General features: G+C 42.8%; 1 protein-coding gene across 4 annotated transcripts in view; it reads left to right on the plus strand.

Moving 5' to 3' along the window:
• PTPRF (protein tyrosine phosphatase receptor type F) overlaps nucleotides 1–21,368 on the plus strand; it is a 1,173,234-nt gene that overhangs the window by 387,364 nt on the left and 764,502 nt on the right. Inside the window, exons 3-4 of one of the 4 annotated variants that reach the window (XM_075320465.1) lie at nucleotides 4,547–4,607; nucleotides 5,595–5,745. The exons of the other annotated variants lie outside the window; for them this stretch is intronic. The gene's annotated coding sequence lies outside the window, so the exon portion shown is untranslated. The remainder of the gene's footprint in view (nucleotides 1–4,546; nucleotides 4,608–5,594; nucleotides 5,746–21,368) is intronic. 4 annotated transcript variants of the gene reach the window in all.

Below are 21,368 nucleotides of genomic sequence, written 5' to 3' on the forward strand. Positions count from 1 at the left end.
CATCGCGTCCGACGCTGGATTTCGGCTCATTGCACATTACCCCGGAGTTTGGGTCATGTGCACTGCTTAAGTTAGAAGCCAGGACGCGTACACCCGGCTTCATAGTGCACATGACTCAAACTCCGGGGTAATGTGCACTGAGCCGAAATCCCCCGTTGGACGCGATGGCAGCGGAGAGGTGAGTGAGATCATCCTCTGACGCTGCGTATTCATTAGCATGTTAGCACACCCACAGGGGCATACTAACATGCTAATGAGCCGACTGGCAAGGGGAACTATAACGCCCAGGGGACTAGTCCCCACGCTCATTAGGATATGATAAAAGACCTTTAGAAATACTTTTTCTAAAGATCTCTTTATTAATGCTAGTGTATACAGGGACGGTTAGGCAGGGATTAGCAATATGCACCCAGAACTGCTCGTGGTTGTGAGTGCATATTGCACCTGACAGGTTCCCTTTAATATCAGTGCCTTGTCTTAGTGATGTCATCAATGTTTCACAGTGCACTTACCCTTTAGAATTTATTGTACATTCTGAGACCTTACAAATAACTTTAAGGGGTTGTCCACTATTCCTCTCTATCACCATCTTTTCCCCTTATAAAATAATAACAGCTATACTTCTCTCTAGTACAGGTGCTTTTCCAGTAGTGTAGGCACTGCTTCTCCTGAGGATCGCGTGACTTAACTATAACTTCAGCCAATGAGCAGCTTCTTTGCTTTCCCCTCCTTCCAAATCAAACATCAAGAGGAAGTGAGACGGCAGCCGCAGCAGTTTCTAACCATGCAGGAGGTTAGACCAGGAGATCAGAGCTGTAACCGTACTTCTTAGTGAGTAATCTTAAGTTATGGTGGGAGTGTGTTCTCTCTCTAGAATGTTGCTGCCTGCTTATAATGGTGCATCTCTTACAAGGAGAAAAAGTACACACCCCACAGTGAAAACTATCCGATAACACCCACTTGGACTGCAATCTGATATTATAGCTTATCCTAAATATAGGTAATCAATTTTAAAGTTCTAGAAAACTCCTTTAGGGTATGTTCACACACATTACGTATTTGCTGCATATTCTCTGTTCATGTTTTTGGGTTGAAAATCTGCAGTGTAATACATTACCAGCTTAGAAGATGAGATTCACATGAATGTAATTTGCACATTGCAGGAAAAAAATAAGAATCTGCACCATGTCAATTCTTTGTGTAGAATACATTGCAGACACAAATATATATATAGTTTTCTTTTTCTCTTAAGAAAACTGGCCATCAAAGATGCACCTTGGAACTCCAGAATCCGAATCTAAAATAAATAAGAGAGACCTCTGAATTCTTATGTAACATTTTAAAGTAATGGTGTCTCCTATTGTGGCAAATGGACCTGTGCACAACCTGTGCACAGATGTAGCCTAAAGTTTTGAAACTGACACAAATTTTGGTTTATGTAAAGTTTGCTGCTTCAGGGTTTATAGACCTTTTAGTCAAATGTTCCTGTGGGTCCTCACATACAATTATAAGCATTTCGTCAGATTTTAGATTTTGTCAAATACATAAAACTTATGTAAAGACTAAATATGTTGATGACCCTTATTTTTCAAGATTTCTGCATTTCGCCCTAGCATGCTAATTGTCAGCTTCTGAGCTAAATTCAGACTGGAAGCAATCCATTTTTGCCTAATCAGTACTTGAAGTTTATCTCAAATTCTGTGTTTGTTTTTATTTTTCTGCCCACTTTTTGAGGATTGATCACAGGTTCTCAGCATGATTGAGATCTGGAGAGTTTCCTGGGCACGGACCCAAAATTTCAATATTTTGTTATCACTTTTGTATAGTGACATGATCTCTATAAAAAAAAAAAGCAATGTACATCTCCAGATTGCTGCTGGATGGATGATAGAAGTTGCTCTTGGAGGATATGTATTTATTAATGGCATAGTTTTTAGGCAAAATAGAGAGCCCCCACACAAGAATGGTCTCCAGAGCCTTTACAGTTGGCAGACTCAGGTCTCATGGTAGCGCTCAACTTTTCTTCCCTGGACAATTATTATTCCAGATGTTCCAAACAGTCTGAAGGGGGCTTCATCAGAGAACATAACTTTACCTTATTTCTCTGAAATTCAATCCCTGTCCCGGCAAAGTTGTTTTCTCCCATAAACCCCCCTTGATTCTGTTTGGAACATCTAGAAGAATAATTGTCCAGAGAAGAAAAGTTGAGTGCTACCATGAGTCCTGTTTCTGCCAACTGTAGTGTCCTGAGACCATTCATGTGTGGCGGGTTTTCATCCAGGGGGTTTTGCCTAAGAACACAATAAATAAAGCGTCTTCTTCCAACGATTTAAGAGCAATGTGGTTATGATGCCTTTTCCAGCATGTTGGAGTCAATGTTCCAAGACAAAAGTGATAACTAAGTGGATCGGAGAGCAAAACATTGACATTCGAGGTCCATGGCCAGGAAACTGCCAAGATGTCAATCCCATTGAGAACCTGTGGTCAATTATGAAAAAGAGGGTGAATAAAAAAAAGCACAGAAATTGTGATAAACTTCAGCACTGAGTAGGCAACGATGTGTCATCAGTCAGGATTTGACCCAGAAAGTGATATCCAGCTGCTGGATCAAATTGGAATAGTTGAGAAGAATAAGGGTCAACACTTTAAATATTGAGTTTTTGCATAAACATTATGTATTTATTAAAGTTTAAAAACTTATGAAATGCAGATAATTGTGCTTCAATAACCATAGAAACATCTGAGTAAAGGATCGAAAATCACTGAAACATCAAAATGTATGTAAACCAAAATTCCTGTCAGCTTCATAACTTTTGGCCACGACTGTACTCTTTTAGAGCTTGTTTGGTTGCACCTTTAGGCTAAGGGGTACTTTGCACACTACTAGTCCCCGCCCCGTCGCAGCTGCAATATCTTGTGATAGCACCCGTAGCGAACATTATCGCTACGGCAGCTTCACATGCACTTACCTGCCCTGCGACGTCGCTTTGGCCGGCGACCCACCTCCTTCCTAAAGGGGCGGGTCGTGTGGCGTCACAGCGACGACACACGGCAGGCGGCCAATAGAAGCGGAGGGGCGGAGATGAGCGGGACGTAAACATCCCGCCCACCTCCTTCCTTCCGCATTGCAGACGGGACGCAGGTAAGGCGATGTTCCTCGCACCTGCGACTTCATACACAGCGATGTGTGCTGCCGCAGGAGCGAGGAACAACATCTTACTGTCGCTGCAGCCAAAATAATGAAAATGACCGACACTACACCGGTCATACGATACTGACGCTTTTGCGCTCGGTAATCGTAGTTAAAACGATTTACACACTACGATGTCGAGAGCGACGCCGGAAGTGCGTCACTTTCGATTTGACCCCACCGACATCGCACCTGCGATGTCGTAGTGTGGAAAGGGCCCCTAAGTGCACACAAAGCATTTTTTTAGGCAGATTTTGATGCATTTTCTGAGAAAACTGCACCAAAATCTGCATGCCTTTCCTGAAGCCTGAAAAGTCAATGAGATTTCTGAAGTGCTGTGCGCATGTTGCTTTTTTTCTTGCAGCTTTTGGTGCAGAAAAAAATCTGCAGCATGACAATTGTTGGGGCATTTTTGTCCTGTGTTTTTTTTATCCCTTCCAGCCATTGAGTTCATAATAAAAACGCATGGGGAAAAAATGCACCAAAAATGTATGCGTTTTTTGTGTGTTTTTTTGGTGCGTTTTTGTGCCAGAAGGTGTAGATTTCATGCAGAAAATGTCCGCACGAAATCTGCAGCGTGTGCACATACCCTGAATGCCTTGCAATGGCTGTTGCATGCTTCCTGATGCAATAGAGTCATTCAGGCTTGAATTAGACTGTTAATTTGGCATAGATCTTGTAACTAAATATAACCACCATAGCTAAAAATAACAGTTATCCACATAGACATGTAAAAAGGGAATATATTTCCTCTGGGGACTGCACTGAGATAAAATTAACCAGTATCATCTTTCTTGTTAATTACGGCGCAGGTTGTACATTGATTGTTCTGTGCAGCTTGTTTTATGCCCAGCATTATCTTCTTCTGCTGTTAAGGCCACCATGACTATCTCATTGCACACCGTTCTAATAAGGAATGAATTCATGAAATTATAATTTATACCCAGACTCAGAATTCTGCTTGAGTTTAAGGTTGACAATTGAATGGGAATCATTTGCTCATCAATTACATGTAGAGATGAGCTCAGGAACTGCCGGGAAAGCATCGTCTGCTTTAATCGCCGCGTCAAATCCTTTCCTTTACTGTACTTTATTCTTGTCCTCTTATGTCCAGATGGACAATGCCGCTTTTTTAATATGTAACAGTGTGTTTCCCGCAGATATCTGCACTTCTTGCAGGTTCCTCGGTATAAAGAGTTTGGTCATAGATTTTAAATTCATGACAAAAGAATGACACTTTGAAAATTGGACTTAACCATTTCAAAAGTAGCGGAACTATGAAAAAATGGCATCAGCTTAAAATCTAGCTTTTAAGGCCTTGTATTAATAATTTTGTTTTTTACTGTCTGTAACCAGGGAATCTGAGATTTGCCTTCCTGACCGCAAAGGATGGATACATTCCTAAGATTAGTTTTTGGTGAGTTTTTCACACTGAGCATTTTTGCTGTCGAAAAAATATAGCATCTTATAGTGCCAGTAAAGTGGATGGGATTTATAGAAATATCATGCCCACAGTGCTTCTTTTTTTCTATTGCATAAACTGATCTGCGCTACGCATTTCAAATCCATAACATTTCAATTTCTTTTGTGGGGATGCGGAGTTTTATGTGCATATTTTCCACATAAAGTTGCAGAAAATCCACAGGTAAAAAAAAACCACATGCATTTTTAGAGCTTTTCCACAGTGGAAATGTACCGTATTCCCCACATGACTGTATCCTATACATTTTTATCAAAACCAAATAATAATAATATTTATTCATATTATTAATTATTATTAATTCCACAGCACTTTACATACCTCAGAAACACTGTCCCCATTGGGCCTCACAATCTAGAGTCCCTATCAGTATGTCTTTGTTGTGTGGGAGGAAACCAAAGAACCCGGAGGAAACCCACGCAAACACGGGAAGAACATACAAATTCCTTGCAGATGGTGTTCTTGGTGGGATGACATCCGAGTGCAGTGCAATATATGCATCAGCTAACAATGGAGGAAATGGAGAGATTAATTCCTCCCTCTCCTCTGCAGCTGTGATGCAATCACAAGATCTGATCACAGTTTCATGACACTTGGCTCATGCTAGAAGCAGAGTGGGAGCTTAGGGTCATTAGCATATCACATCCGATGCTCCCGCATCGCACACTATACGCTCGTGTGGCCCTAGCCTAATATATAGAGTGGAAGTTTATGGGGGCTTTATGAAGAGGATCAGTGTGTAGGGGGGTACATTATAGAGATGGACAGTGTGTGGGGGGGATACTATGGAGTGGTGCGGAATGTGAGAGCTTATTATGGAGCAGTGCAGTTTGGGACAGATATTTTGTGCCGGAAGTACTCAGGGGCACAGCATGGTAGATATATTCATTTATCAGGCAGTATAATGATACTTTTATTTTTAAGGGCACCATGTTGGGATGTGCTGCTGAAGACGGAAAAGAGAGAATTCTGCAAAGAAGAAATTTCATCATTCATTGGTGTCCGTACTATATGGAGACAGAAGAGATGAAAATGACTTCAATCAGAGAAGATGTCACTTATAAAGTACCTGGAAGTAAGTATTAATTTGTGATACTGACTATGTCTCAATAGAACTGTGGTTCCTGTATGGTCCGCAGTCTGATGATAGCGGGTAGCAACAACTCCAAGTATCTCCTTACCATTGTTAAGGATTTACTGGAAGTTGTAGGTTCATGTGATACAATTGTATATGGGGCTGACCTGAAATTATAATTGATTGCTGCACTAAGCTCGGTGCTGTATTGCTGTTTTGATGGTGGCTCTGGCTCTCTATTCATGTACTGACAGTGGTTCTGGTGCTGCAGTCATGCACTGACCGTGGTTCTGGCACTATATTTGTGTACTTGAAGGTAGTTTTGGTGCTACATTTGTCTACTGACTGTGGTTCTGGTGCTGCATTTGTGTACTGATGGTGGTTCTGGTGTTGCATTCATGTACTGATGGTGTTTATGGCACCGCACTCATGTGCTGATGGTGGTTCTGATTTTTTACACATGTAGCAATCCATAGTGTCCTTCATGGCTATGTTAAAACGTAAAAATCCTAAAAACTTAAAGATTTGAGATCATGAGACGGATTTATTCTTCAAAAAGTTAGTTTAAGCTAGTGTGTGTTCAGAGTTTTTAAATTGTCTTAAAATAATCAAAAGTTCGTACTTGTGATGTATTAATGTACTGACAGTGGTTCTGGTGATGTATTCATGTAAGTACCCCTTTCAAAAAATGGCCGCCTTTTAGATTGGTTCAGCATGTCACGGGGGCCCTTGGAACAAAAAATGTTGTGCACCTCTGTAATAGGTGCAGAAAATCTGCAACATCAAATACTCACCAAATACTCATCGTGGGAACATATTCTTAACTTAAGTGGGTTTTCTGCTATATTGTTAAAGTTTCCAATGGGAAGCTACTGTGGTCAAAGAAAAAAAAAACATACCAGAGGAATCTGCTTTCAGCTCCAATGCTGGCTCTTGGAAGAGATGAGACAACAACGAGTGACCCGAGTGCTGTGGCCACTCATTGGCATCGCCAGTTAACTGGTGGTCGGTACATCATCACTTCCAGTTCGGCGGCGACCATCGAAATGGCAGCAGTATGGTCAGCATGCTTTTTGTAATTTATTTTTTTATTTAAGTAGTTTTCTATTGTTAAAGGGAATATGTCAGTAGGTTTTTGCTACTTCATCTGAGAGCAGCATGCTCTATGCCAGGGGTGGGGAACCTTTCTGCAGCCCCCAGGCAGATTCCCAGGGTGTGCAGTGCTCGGGCAGCAGCAGTGTCTTGCTGGCTGCTGGCCCTTTAAACCCTGCACGCATTGTTCAATGCTAAACACTACAGTGCTTACACTGGAGGATTACGTTCTCACGCGGGCCAGTGCCAGCGTGTGGACGTACTTTGTGGGCAGAGTAGCCACGCAATGTGCTCACATACAACAGAAGATGAGCAGCTGCCTCAGCGTCCCCCATGGCTCTCTGTCGCACAGGTCTGTCTGTTCCCCCAGGGCTCTCTGTGCCACCAGCGCTGTCTATTCCCCCAGGGCTCTCTATGCCTCCAGCCTCCACCAGGGCTCTCTGTGCCGCCAGCCTCCACCAGGGCTCTCTGTGCCGCCAGCCTCCACCAGGGCTCTCTGGGCCCCCAGCCTCCACCAGGGCTCTCTGTGCCCCCAGCCTCCACCAGGGCTCTCTGTGCCCCCAGCACTGTCCATTCACCCAGGGCTCTTTGTGCCCCCCTGGTTGTCTGTGCTCCCCAGGTATGTATATACTCCTGGCAATGTCTGTGCCCCCCAGTTATATATGTACTCCCCCAGTCATGTCTATGCCCCACAGCTTCCCCAGTGATGTATATTCCTCCAAGCTCTCCCTAGTGATATATATGACCTCAGCGTCTCCTGTGATGTATATTCTTCCAAGTCCTCCCCAGTGATGTATATCCCTCCCAGCCTTCTCCTGTGGTGTATATTCTTCCCAGCCCTCCCCAGTGATGTATATGCCTTCAGTGTCTCCTGTGAAGTCTATGCCCCAAGACTCCCCAGTGATTTATATTCCTCCCAGCCCTCCCCAGTGATGTATATTCCTCCCAGCCCTCTCCAGTGATGTATATTCCTCCCAGCCCTCCCCTGGGATGTATATTCCTCCCACCCCTCCCCTGTGATGTAAATTCCTCCCAGCCTTCCCCTGTGATGTATATTCCTTCCAGCCATCCCCTTTGATGTATATTCCTGCCAGCCCTCTCCTTTGATGTATATTCCTCCCCTCCCAGCTCTCCCCTGTGATCTATATGCCCACAGCCTCTCCTGTGATGGATATTCTTCCCAACCCTCCCGTCATGTATATGCCCAACGTCTCCTATGATGTATATGCCCCCAGCGTCTCCTGTGATGTATATGCCCCCAGCCACTCTTGTGATATATATGTACCCAGTATATGTATATGCCCTCAGAATCTGCTATGTGATGTCTATACAAAAGTCCCAGCCAACACAAATCTGGAAAAAAAAGTTGTGAGAAGCCAACAAGATCAATATTGCCTAATATCAGCCGCGAGATGAAGCTCCAGCCACCACAGTGAGTTGTTTAACCAAATATAGCAGGATAATTTTCAAATTGATCTTATTGTGTGGCCCCCGAATGATGGTGGAAATTTACAAATGGCCCCCAGCAGAAAAAAAGGTCCCCCACCCCTGCATTAGACGATCGGCAGAACCTGTTGCTATCGGTGTGTTCAGCTGAAAATAGTCTGTATATGGGGATCTTTAGTCTCAGCACATAAAGCCAAACTCCATCCAATATGGACCATGGTTCATGCCTCCATTCATGCCAAGCATTGTTCTTAATTAAAGGCTGATATTTCATCTGCCCTCTCTCTGGTCTCTGCCCTTGATATCCTACCAGATAGGGACCTCGCTCCCTGTGGGCTCATAATCTGGGCAGTAAATCCAGGTTCTAAAAGGTTTATTGGGAAACATTGATTTTCCTGGGCTAGGTCTGCACAGTGGAGCAGTGCCCATATACCTTTATTAATCTTCTTAATATGATGTGGATCAGATGTGGGTATCAAAGTCTATAGGCATCTAAGTATAAGGCAGAGAAAGAAAATGTCACCGGGCAAAGCTTACAACGTTATGGATCATTAAACCATAATAATTAACGGCTTCTGTGAAAAGATTTCCAGCTCCCCTTCGTTCTGTATTTTATTCCATCACAAAGGGAATTTTCATAATCGCCGATGAAGTTATGGAAATAATTCATACAACAATTTGTAATGTTATTAGGTGGCAGCTCGGGTTTGAAGGTAAAGCTAATTATTGTCAAGTTACTCCCACTGATTTATTGTTTTGCGAAATAACAGCTTCTGTCTGCACTTGAGTGCATCACAAATAATATTCTACCCCCTAATGTTCCAGAGGCGGAGGGTTAGCAGCACGGGCTATGCCCCATGAACCAGCTAGACAGCTGTACAGATTTATGCCTTCCGTGTGGACTGTTTATTATAAGGATTATAAAATGTAACTAATGGGCTTAAAGGGAAACTCCGTTTTGTGAACCGCACCATTTCACATTCAGGACATACTGTGTAGTGTTACTGTGAAAATTATTTTCGAAGCTTGTACTGATCTCCAGTTACACGATGCCTCTAAATCACATCCAGAACTGCATTTACGACTTCAACATTTCTTCTACTGCAACATACTTACCTTGCCAACATAGCTGTGATCCGGTCATACTTTATGCCATGTTTTTTACATTATGAGAGCTGTATAATGGCGCTCTTCAAGTCATAATTGCAGGATATGTTCAATACACAATGACCTAGCAGGGGTTATCACAAGATGTGAGACCATACAGCCTGAGAATGCTGCTCTGGATGTCACTACTGACATAATCAATACACTAAATGGATAATAAAGGTTTGTTTACTCACCATGGTATTTCAATCCATTGGATATGCTCAGAGACGATTTGATAGGCATTTCTATCAGTATGATCTTTGCTACTGGAGGTTTTGCATGTGTGGAGCATCATTGTTGCCTAATGGAAGATTGGGAATCTGTACCTTGTGTAAATTTATTTACCTTTTATCTTTTATTGTTGACCCTCTTCATTCGCATTGGGTAATTATGGATTAACATATTTGGGAAAATATTAAATCATTGTGATAATTAGCTTGAAAGTGAATGTCCTCTTTAAAGGGTGTAGGGATTCACTCACTTGGGCAGTTGATTGAGGTAGAAGGAGGCATAAAGTTGTTTGGTGCAAAACTAAAATTTATTATAGTCCATAAACCTCCAAAAAAAGAACAGAATAAAGAAACGTGAGGCCATTCGTCGCAATCCGTTGCTTATAAGTCAATGAGAAAAAAACGGATCCAGCAGCATCAGTCTCTGGATCCGTTTTTTTCAAAATTTGACGGATTGTGACTGACGGCAAAAAACTGATATGTGAAAGGGGCCTTAAGCGAATAAACCAAGAGGTGTTTTCACCTCTACTCCCAGACAGGTGAACTGCCTTTTATTGCTTGTTCCAAATCCTGGACTTGGAGGTAAGGAAACGGCCAGACCCACCCAGCTCTATTGGTCATTCCTAAAACCCAGACCTAAAATCCAGGCCCATTAAGAAAAACACACCTCAGCACTGTACATGCAGGAGCCTTTTTCTCCAGGTCCTACATCACCAAGGCTTGAGTTGTATCTAGTATTGCAATGTTGTCCCATTCACGGCTGTGCTGATATACAATGCACAACAGAAGATCACTGGTGGTTCTGTTATTATGGTTTTCTAATCTTGGACAGCCCCTTTAAATGTTGATTCAGTGCTAAGCTTACTACATATTGCCTATACAGTACATTAAATTTCATGATAACACTATAAGCTCCCTCTAGTGGTGGCTGCAGACAGAGCTGTGTATCAGAAAATAAAAGTTCTGATTGGTTTAAATGATAACTAAATTATTTCCATCCTGTTCTTTGATTGACAGCTCTAGCTTCATAGAGCAAGAGAAGGCGGAGATAGATGGAAAACAAGTAGATAGGAAGGTGGAGTTAAATCATTAGCTGTGCCATGAAGCACCGAGCGCCTGTACTTGGTTTGAACTGTCATTCTGTGCTGACACAGGCCCTTTAAGACTGTGATAAAAAAAGGAGATTAAAGCGCAACAATCACCAGGATTTTCCTATATAACTTGAGTTGAGTAAGTACCTAACTATTTGTACTCGCTATACTCACACGAGTACTGTCTAATACTCATGTATTAATTCCGGATAGTGTCTGCAATGCAAGTCAATGGGGAAAACTCGCAAAGTGACGAGTAATCCGATTGTCGCACTATTTGCTACTCGCACGAATAGTACGACATTCGGGTTACTCATTACTTTGGAAGTTTTTCCCTACTGACTTGCATTGCACACGCTATTTGGAACGAATACGTGAGTATTAGACAGTACTCATTATGAGTATAGTGACTACGAATAGTTAGGTACTTGCTGAACTTTATATATAACCGAAAACCAGTGCAATACTGGCTCTATCATGCTGAGTATATACATAATTTTAGTTGTCAGCTAGGATGTATAGGTTTTGAAACACAAGCAAGTAAAGTTTGTAAAATCAGCAGCTTGGTGAGTGACAGCAGCTGCAGCAGCTGACAGCTAAGGTGGATATTCATAGTTATCCCCTCTCCTTGTTATTTTTGCTAATTCTATTATAGAATAGAATTACATTTTGATAAAAAGAACCTGTGCTGATGTCGTACCCATGTGACCAGAAGGGGCAGGGCCTCAGCCAACATAGCTGATACCAGGAAGTAACATTTTTCTGTTGGCTGAGGCCCCGACCCTTCTGGTCACATGGGTATGACATTAGCACAGGTCCTTTTAGTCACAAAATAAATCAATTCTATAATACAATTAACATAAATAACAGGGGGAGGGGAAAACTATGAATACCCCCCCAGCTATCAGCTGCTGCAGCTACTGTCACTCAACAAGCTGCTGATTTTACAAACTTTACCTACTTGTGTTTCAAAACCTACACATCCTAGCTAACAACTAAACGTATGTATAGAATCAGCCTGATAGTGCCAGTATAGCACTGGCTTTACCTTATATAGGAAAATCCTGGTGATTGGTGCACTTTAAGTGTTAAATTTATAATAAAGTTAAAAATGTAGATGAACAAAACTTTACTCTTTACTACTTTGTTGGAAAACTGATGTAGGAGAGCATTCCCTGGGCACAAAGCGGACCATGAAAATGGCTTCACATTGAGTAAAGCATTGAAATGAGGATAATGGGACAATCACATTCTAGAAGTTGCAGAGATTTAATGATCAAAGTTCACCTTATCAAATGATCCCCAAATGAAAAATACATTATAGGTCTATACCGCTAAGGGAAGGTTATTCTGCTTTACCTGGAAATTATTCATATTATGATGTTATTTGTTTTAGATTTCCCCTTTGCTTTACTATGCCAAATCTCAGGGTTATGCCTGTTTAAATGAATCTGATGCCACAAGACCAGAGAAGAAAAAAAATTAGCAGCCTTTATGGTGTGGATAATACAATTAATTTCAGCTTCTCAAAATTAATGGAGTTTTTATTGCTAAGAAATGCTGAAGGTTAACATCATTGGGAGCGAAAATCCTTTTGCTTAATCCACAGAAACAATGGTGCTCATCTCGTCACCTTTTCTTGGCAGCGTTCCCTGGCCTTGCTTGAAGAACTGCTGGCCCGTTCAGTCCTCGGAGTAATGGCTTCTCATTACCTGATCTGTGTTATGCAACTTTTGTGAGCATTTTATTAAGGGAACAGTATCGATCCATCTTTGCATACAGATAACTTTAATAATGGTAACTACTAAGGCTACTTTCACACACTTTTTTTGCCGCATTACGCCGGATCCGGCGTCCATAGGCTTCTATTATAAAGCACGCCGGATCCGACGCGATACTGTTTTTCGCCAGAGACAAAAACGTGCCCATCAGCGTTCCATCCGGCCGACGGACAAGCAAATTTTGCTGGATCCGGCGAAACCCGGATGGAGCGCAAGACCATCCGGCACAATCCGGCACTAATAAAAGTCTAAGGGGGAAAAAACGGATCTGGCGGCAACAGACGCCAGATCCGTCCGTTTTTGCCGGATTGTGCCTGATGGCAAAAAACTGATGTGTGAAAGCAGCCTATGTCAGAAGATCAGAAAACTGAAAATTAATGAGAAGAAAACAATTTTACTGATGGCTCCATGTATCTAGTGTTCTCCGTATAGAGAATAAAGGCTCTTGGAAGAAAGGCTGCGTGGATGGAAAAGAGTCTGTTGTTGTTCAGTGAGGGTTACCTTATTCAGACAATGCGTTTCAACGCCATACAAGCGACTTTTTCACACACTGGCTTCTTTTTCAGGTAATAAAAGACCATGTTATAGCATTGTTTCCACATTGCTGCAGTCTTTATGGTTTTTATTTTCCAGACTCCACTCTCTGATGTGTTTAAGGAGACATACAGATAAAGGGGTGGTCCGAAGGCAGAAGAAATTTTCATCTCAATCCCTGTCTTAACTACCTTAATTTATAATATAACTGCATTAAAACGTATGCTACCATGCACTAACTAAACTATCTAACTGCTATTGTATTTTTTTCACTTCCGGGCCAGTGTTGCCCGCTTCCTGAAACAAAAGGGGGGATGATCTAGTCTCTGCACACTGAGCGATGTGCACAATGACTGCGCATTCTCTGTTGTTGGCTCAGGTCAGTAGTAACAAGCTGGCAACACAGAAGAGAGCACATTGGCAGCATCCGCAGTGTGGAAAAGCCAGCACCACCCCTGCAATTGACATCACTTGCCGGGGCAGCGCTGGTCTCTGAACGCAGGACTCTCACACTGCACATTGACAGTGTGCATTCATCTGTGGCCGGCTCTACTAATCTGAGCCGGAAACATAGAGCGCACTATCATTGTGCACATCGCACAGTGCACACCGTGCAGGGACAAGACCACCCCCTGAAACAAGCATCACTACTGACGCTTCATTTCAGGGAGAAAACAGAGACTTTGTCAGTGACCGCCGTCTCTGCCTCCTGATGACGCTTTGTTTCAGTATTCCAGAATGCACTGGGATACTCAAAAGAAGCGTCACCAGACAGGAAGTAGGGAAAAAGCAGTTAGATAATGTAGTTAGCGAATTGTAGGGAATTTTTAATGCAGCCATATTAGAAATTAGTTTATATTAGGGCAATAAATAGATAGGGATTTAGATGAAAAAATTTTAACCTTCATTACACTTTAAATTACCCCTATAAAAAGAATTTTAAAAAGTAAAATAACAGCTGGTAATAAAGCATCATGGTTTTCTAGGAGTCATCTGTGCAGAACCCAAAGTTTTGGTCCGTGACACATGAACTGAAATGCACCAAAGAGGGAATCCGTTTGTCGTGCCCCCTTAGATGTTGCAGTGGACATAATACAAGCAATCTACGGTATTTTTTTGTGTGTTCTTTTAGGAATAGATGACACTGGGTCTGCATCCTTTAGCTCAAGGACAAGGTGGCGGGTTTTACTGTGTATAGGGGAACACTTTTATGTATGTGTCTCTCAAATCCGTTACTGCAGGAATTCAGCAGGCATTGAAAGTTGTATATTACACCCTGGTATTTCTTAAGGATTTTACACAAGTTGTGCATCTGAGAGATTCAATCACAAGAATGTTTTTAACTGAACGTCTAGAGAAAACGGAATTATTACCATGACTACAAATGACTGATATAAGAGTCCTTTATATGCAGAATATAAATTCTATGATTTGCTTAGAGGGTAACACTGTATGTTACATTGATTTACTTTGCCGTATTGACCTATTAGAACTTGAATTTAATACTAATATGTGGGAAGAACATATCCACCTGCCTGATAAAGTTCACAGAGGAGCACATTACTGAAAGAAACCGTCTGACCAGATGGTTTCTAGCTGTTATTTATCTGGAATGTTTAAATATATATTTGTGGGCTGAGGACACAACACAGATGTATTTAGAAATTGTTTTTAAAACAAAATCACCAGTCACAAAATCAAGTTGGCAACGTTGAATAAATTGTATTATTTAAACAAATCGCGTAAAAAAAAAAAGTTAGTAACCTCATTTTTAAAATATTTGTCTCTTCGACTACAATCCTATGCAGGATTTCACACAAAATATTGAATTTACAGTTCCAGGAACTACAAAGATGGTGTCATTAGAAGGTGCTTGTGCGGTCTGTATGACGGTATATTGTCTACGGGTCACATGCACTGTGGATTAGAATGTGGTTAATCCGCCATGTTTTACAGCTGCAACTGTGTCAATGAAATTGTAACAAAGTTTCATGTTCATGCTGCAGAGAAAATCCACAACATCATTAGTCCGTCACTGCAAAAAAAATCTCGCAGCATACTGTATCAATTCATACTACTAATATTGCAGCAGATTTCATCGTTTTTGGTTTTTTTTAAAAAAAAAAAATAAGCAGAAACACTGAGTTTCCGCAATAAAAAACGCAACAATTTTTGCTGTTGCAGATCTTAAAACGGATTTTTTGCTGCCAAATTTCCTATGAGAACATACCCTAAATATTCAGCAAATAGTGTTCTTGACTCTCACTATTTGTTATTTGCTTTTACAGGTAGTAGAATGATGTTTCAGTGTATAAACTGCACCAGTGATGACATGTAATTTTACCAAAGAACTGTGGAAATATGCTGCAAGACAAAGCACACATCTCCTTTCTGACGTTTATGCTGCTAGTATCTGCTAAGTGCCAATGTCATCATGAGACCATGTGGTGAGGCTTGCTAGGTAGTAGCTGCCAATATACATTACTATTTACATATGATTTAGGAGATAAAGAAAGCTGCTGCAACAAGAACCTTTGGCTATGTGCGCACAGTGCGTTTTTCCCCTTTTTTGGGTGCATTTTTGGGCTCAAAACTGCATGACTTTGCTTCCCCAGCAAAGCGTATGAGTTTTCATTTTTGCTGTCTGCACACAGCGGGGGGGGGGGGGGGGGTGGTTTACTGTGTTTTTGAGCTGAAAAAAAAATGGTCATGTCAATTATTTTTATGCATTTTACTGCGTTTTCCACCCATGCAATGCAGTGGAAAAATGCAGCAAAACACAGAGATCAAAAACGCAACCAAAAAGGCACCGAAACGCAACAAAAATGCATGTGTTTTTACCGATGTGTTTTTGCCACGGGTGCGTTTTTTGCGGCAAAAAGCACACAAAAACGCAACATCAAAAAAACGCAGTGTGCGCACATAGCCTTATGGGCATGCAGGTTATAGAAAGTTTAGTCAAATAATATCTAGCTTTATATGTGATCCCTTGCATTATTCTAGAAAAATCCACTTTTTTAATATCTAAATAAGCTGTTAAAATCTATGGGCCGTTACATACAGTAGATCTCCATGAGATTCTTCCGCCAGCTATTATTTTAAATGAAAGGGGGTGTCACCAGTGTGATATATGTAGAACAAGAAAGCAGACCATCAGTCATTACATTTCTCACACTAGCAACACTCTTTTATATAAAATAAAGCTTAGCAGCAGATTCTCAGTTAGATCTGTGTCAAGGTTATAAATTTTAACAGCTCATTTAGATATTTAAAAAATATGTGGATTTCTCTGGAATAAGACATCAGATAAGAGATATCAGGATTTCATTTTATTCATCTTTCTATGACCTACATGCCTATATAGACAGCAAATAGGTTGCAAAGGTCTTGAGACAGCTCACTGGTTTTACCCATCATGAGATGTTTCTTGTGTGTCACCTTGGTAATAAGATATCATTTTATAGGCCATCAGTTGATATTTTTTTTCACTAAGTGGCAGGATTGCTGTAGCGCCAGCTTCCCTGTTCCTAAGTACACTGGCGCTCTGCTGCATTGTAGCTCCAGTATCCGTGCACTCTCCTCTCCCCATCAGGGATTTCTATTGCATGGCCATCCTCATGCTGCATGGTCCTCTGCTTATCCGCATGCCCAGCCATGTGTTCCATGGTCCTCTGCGCTCCCATATGGCCATCCTTGTGCTGCATGGTCCTCTGCTTTCCCGTATAGCCACCCATATGTCGCATGATCCTCTGCGCCCCTGCTTTGCCACCCAGGTGTAGTGCTCTTCCCCCCTGCGGATGCCTACTTGTGTGTCGGTCTCAGCTTCCACCGAGGCCCCAGGCCCTGTGAATGCAGTGCAAGGTTTCCTGTCCCTTTAAGAGAAAGCGTGTACACATTGCAAAGGTGTCGCCAGCCTATTGCTGGGAGGCACTAGGTATTTAAGGCTCCCTCCCCTGATGGGAGGGGACAGGGCCAGTCTTTAGGATTCTATCCTACAACCTGTGTATCGGTCCAACAGGGCTGTTCTGGTCTGCCAGTCTCCAGCACCAGTACTGCATGCAACCAGTTCTGCGTCTGCTGTTTCTGTCTTGTCTGTTTTCCTGGACCTGTTCTGCCTGTTCCTTAATACCAGTCTTAATCCTGCACCTGTGTCCGTACCTGCCTGCACCTGTGTCCGTACCTGCCTGCACCTGTCATCCTGTCTACCTCAGCCATCCCGACTGCACCTGTGTCTGATGTCCTGTGCCTGATATCCCATGACTGGTGATCCATGCTTGATGACCTGGGCGCTGATGACCTGAGTTCCTCCAGATGTCCTGTCTCGGCTGTGACCTGTGTCTGATGTTTTGTGCCTGGTGACCTGAGCCTGATGGCCCATGCCAGACATTCAGTCCCTGCTGTACCCGTCCTGCCTGTACCTGTCCTATCTGTTCCTGTGCAGACTCTGTCTCCTGTCTCTGCCCTGTTCGTCCTTTAGTGCCTGTCCTGTTTCTGATCTGCCTGTCCTGCTGTTACCCAGCTCCACTCAGCTGCCACAGTCCCAGTTACTGCCCTGAGAGTGGCACCTGGTGTCTCCCTTCCGGCAGGTACTTTGTTTAAGTCCCTCTCACGAAAGGGTAAACCTGGGTCTTCCCTGTGGTCCAGTGGGTCCACTCCCGCACGCCACCTTCACCAGCAGTGAGTGTTACAATTGCTTTCTAATTAATGATAGATTTCAGCTGGTGTCATAACTTTCCATTTCTTTTTGCACCTCTTTCTTCTTGTGTTCAATACTTTTACCCTGTGTCATTTCTCATTATTACTCATAACTTAATTTATGGACTGCTATGATTTGATTTCTTTGCCTCTGTGGATTGGATGGATCGTTACCGACATCTGGTGAGAAATTTGTGTCTATAGCACTTTTAGAAATGTATTTACTTAAACAATTAGTGACGTGTTGAATACTTATGTCACCTGCTGTAAGTTCTCACACAACTACTTATTCTCCCTAATATACGTTGGATTAGACTCTTATGCTTTATGCTTTCTCTCCAGCATACATCATCTTAATTTCAATGCCAGAGATACCTTTTAAAGGGAATCTGTCACCAGGTTTTTCCCCTATAAGCTGCGGCCACCACCAGTAGGCTCTTATATACAGTATTCTAACATGCTGTATATAAGAGCCCAGGCCGCTGTGTAGAACATAAAAAACACTTTATAATACTCACCTAAACCATCGCTGTGGTTCAAATGGGCGTCTTCGTCCTCCGATGCCGGTGCCTCCTCTTTCGGCCATCTTCATCCTCCTTCTGAAGCCTGTGTGTATGACGCGTCTACATCATACAAATTCGCTCGTCCCGCGCATGCGCTGTACAATATTTGATCTGCCCTCCTCAGGACCTGAATGCCGGCCCAGTGTGGATGACGTAGACGCGTCATGCACTGCGGCTTCAAAAGAAGGAGGACGAAGATGGCCGAAAGAGGCGGCGCCGACACTGGAGAACGGAGGCGCCCATCTGAGCCACATCCACCGCAGCGACCGGTTTAGGTGAGTATTATAAAGTGTTTTTTTTTGTTTTACACAGTGGCCTGGGCTCTTATATACAGCATTTTAGAATGCTGTATATTATAAGAGCCCACTGGTGGTGGCCACAAAAATGGTGACAGGTTCCCTTTAATTTCTGTATTAATCAGTTTTCACGGTGACTATCTCAAATTACTGTTACCAGTGAAACCTAATTTGTCCTACCTGTTTTAGATTCCCCATTTATTCCACTTCCGTCCTTCCTGTGGTTAATAAGAATCGGGTCAATCTCTGTCATCAGGGGTTTGCAGGGAGAAACAACCTTGATACAAGCTGTTTTCACCTGTAATTTTGTAATATATTTGGAACTGGAAAAAAAAAATCAAAGCTCCAATTGATTTAGCTGCTCGATTCAACTGTAAATGGACGGAGGAAGCACATAAATGTTATCTGTGACGAGTTTCTCTTGTTGCTGTCAGAGTTATTAGTGACCGATTGCTGACAGGGAGCTCAGGGGAGGGTGTGAGTTGGGTAATCTAGAAAGGGCACTGTGATTCTTTCCTGTACCTGGATCTCCACTCATCTGAGTGTCCACGTTGCTTCCTACAGTATGTGCAGAATATAAAGCATTGCAGTCTCCTCAACAGCTTGAAAGATTGCAGCTACTATAAAATATTAGACTGAGATATTGCTGTTCTTATATAGAAAAATGTAATCAGGACATATTTTGTACACATGAATGGGTGTTTTATTGGGAATTGGAAATTAATATGTATTATTGCTGATGTAACCCACAGCTATTGTCATGGGTGTGTCACTGGTGACAGACAGTACAGTCATGTGATTTCTGGCAATAGAAGGTCATAGTGTTTGGCTGCGCAATATGCTCCCTGACTTTCTATTGTTCCTTCTATTAGTATTCACTGCATTAGGTAGCTTTCCTGCTGGGATTTCATCTCTCCCCCTTTAGGACCCAGCAGAGTCCTCCTTCCATTCAGCAGATGATCATCAGTATTCTCTTGGTGCTTAAATACTCCCATCTTCTTTGGACTTGTGCTGGTAATATTATGCATTTCATTCAAGCTCTGGTTGCAAGCAGGTGGCTTGTACTCCTCTGTGGTATCATTGCTGAAACTTTGCTGAACCTCTACCTGACTTATCTGTGGATAAGAAGTTAATGCATTTTCCCCCAATGTGTCCGTTCTAGTGTTTAGTGGGGTTGATGAAGAGCTCATCCCACCCATTCCCTATTTAGGGTCCAGCACTAGGGATACATAGGGTCAGGCATCCAGCACGGCGCATAGATGTGGAACCTATCTAGGGTTGTGAGGTGCCCCAGAGACCAGCGGTAGGTTTGGTCAGGGGTGACCATCTCTCCCTTCCCTTGACACAGGGTTTAACTTTCGCCGTTCACTTGGTACTTCCCTGTACCTAGCTTGACAGCCATATTCAGTATTTTACTTCTTGGAATCACCGGCTGTCACGAACCACCGGGGGGGTCACTCAGAAATCCCCCGCGCTGGCTACCAGTACGTCACAATCGGGGGGTAACAAGTGGGGGTCACCCCTCCTTTATACCTCCCGACCGACAGACAGAGCACGTGACGCGCTCTCTAGCGCCCCTCTTATAGTCAGGCCAATTATGGAATTGCCCGACAATAAGCAAGGAGGCCGCTATACTACTTATGCCGATTATTGAAGGGTCCCCGGTGAGAGTAGGGTATATATTCCCCCGACCTCCGCGGGCGGAATATATAAAACCTCCCCGAATCTCACTGGCCTCCCCACAATAATCCTTGGCACAACTCGCTGCCACCAACCGCTTCACGGTAACTATTAGCCGAACACACAGACGTGGGATTCAAGATCGAGATAACAGAACAGCCCAAGATTAATTATATAATTTAATCAGCCTAAAGCACACTAGAAACTACAATATATACAATAGGGAATCTACAGAATATACATATGTCAGAGTACAGTTACAATCAAAGCATGGGTTACAAACAGGCATACACAGTTCCAGCAGTTACCTTGTGCGTCTGGCCACAGGGGGGCGCCGTGAACCAGGTTTCTAGGATCCTTCCCACAGATGTTTCCTACACGTGACCCCCAGCGAAAGAACACTGGAAAATGGCCGAAGTAGGGTTATCAACCTGGGCAAATCCAGGTCCCCTCCTACCTTAGTGACCTCAGAGGGAGCACTGCTCCACCCCTGGCTGGAGTTATGGACAATATCCACAACATGGAATATGGGCCATAACTTTGCCTGGGAGCGTCGTAGGCGGACGCCAACGCTCTCATTGTGACAGTTATGAATTTAGCTACAGAACGAGAGGACTCATGACTTGTCTACTAGTTCCCCATTGGCTGATATCACGCCTGGGGTACTTCCCAATGTCCTACTCCCATAAAAAAGGTGTGCCAGCATCGTCCGCATGCAGAGACACCATTTTTATGGTTGCCATATTTATCGGAAATATGGCTTGCGAGATATGAACCATATTTTACTGGAGTCGTTCTGTCTGGATACTTCCAAGCTTGCTAATTAGATAGCAGCCCCTACCACAGGGTCACGGCAGGGAGTCATCCTGTGTCCATTGTTCCCACATCATCTAATCTCCATATCACAGGAGATGGCCATGGAGGTGTAAGTGGAACACAGACCAGTTCCTTTGACACCTATCTGCTAAACAAACCGTTTATCCCTGTGGTAAATTTTCTGATTGGAGTTGTGTGAAGGAAAGGGGGGGTGACACCAGGAGAGGGCTTCCTGACATAACTTGAATAT

The sequence above is a fragment of the Anomaloglossus baeobatrachus genome, chromosome 8 (assembly GCF_048569485.1).
Source record: "Anomaloglossus baeobatrachus isolate aAnoBae1 chromosome 8, aAnoBae1.hap1, whole genome shotgun sequence".
NCBI classification, from domain to species: Eukaryota; Metazoa; Chordata; class Amphibia; order Anura; family Aromobatidae; genus Anomaloglossus; species Anomaloglossus baeobatrachus.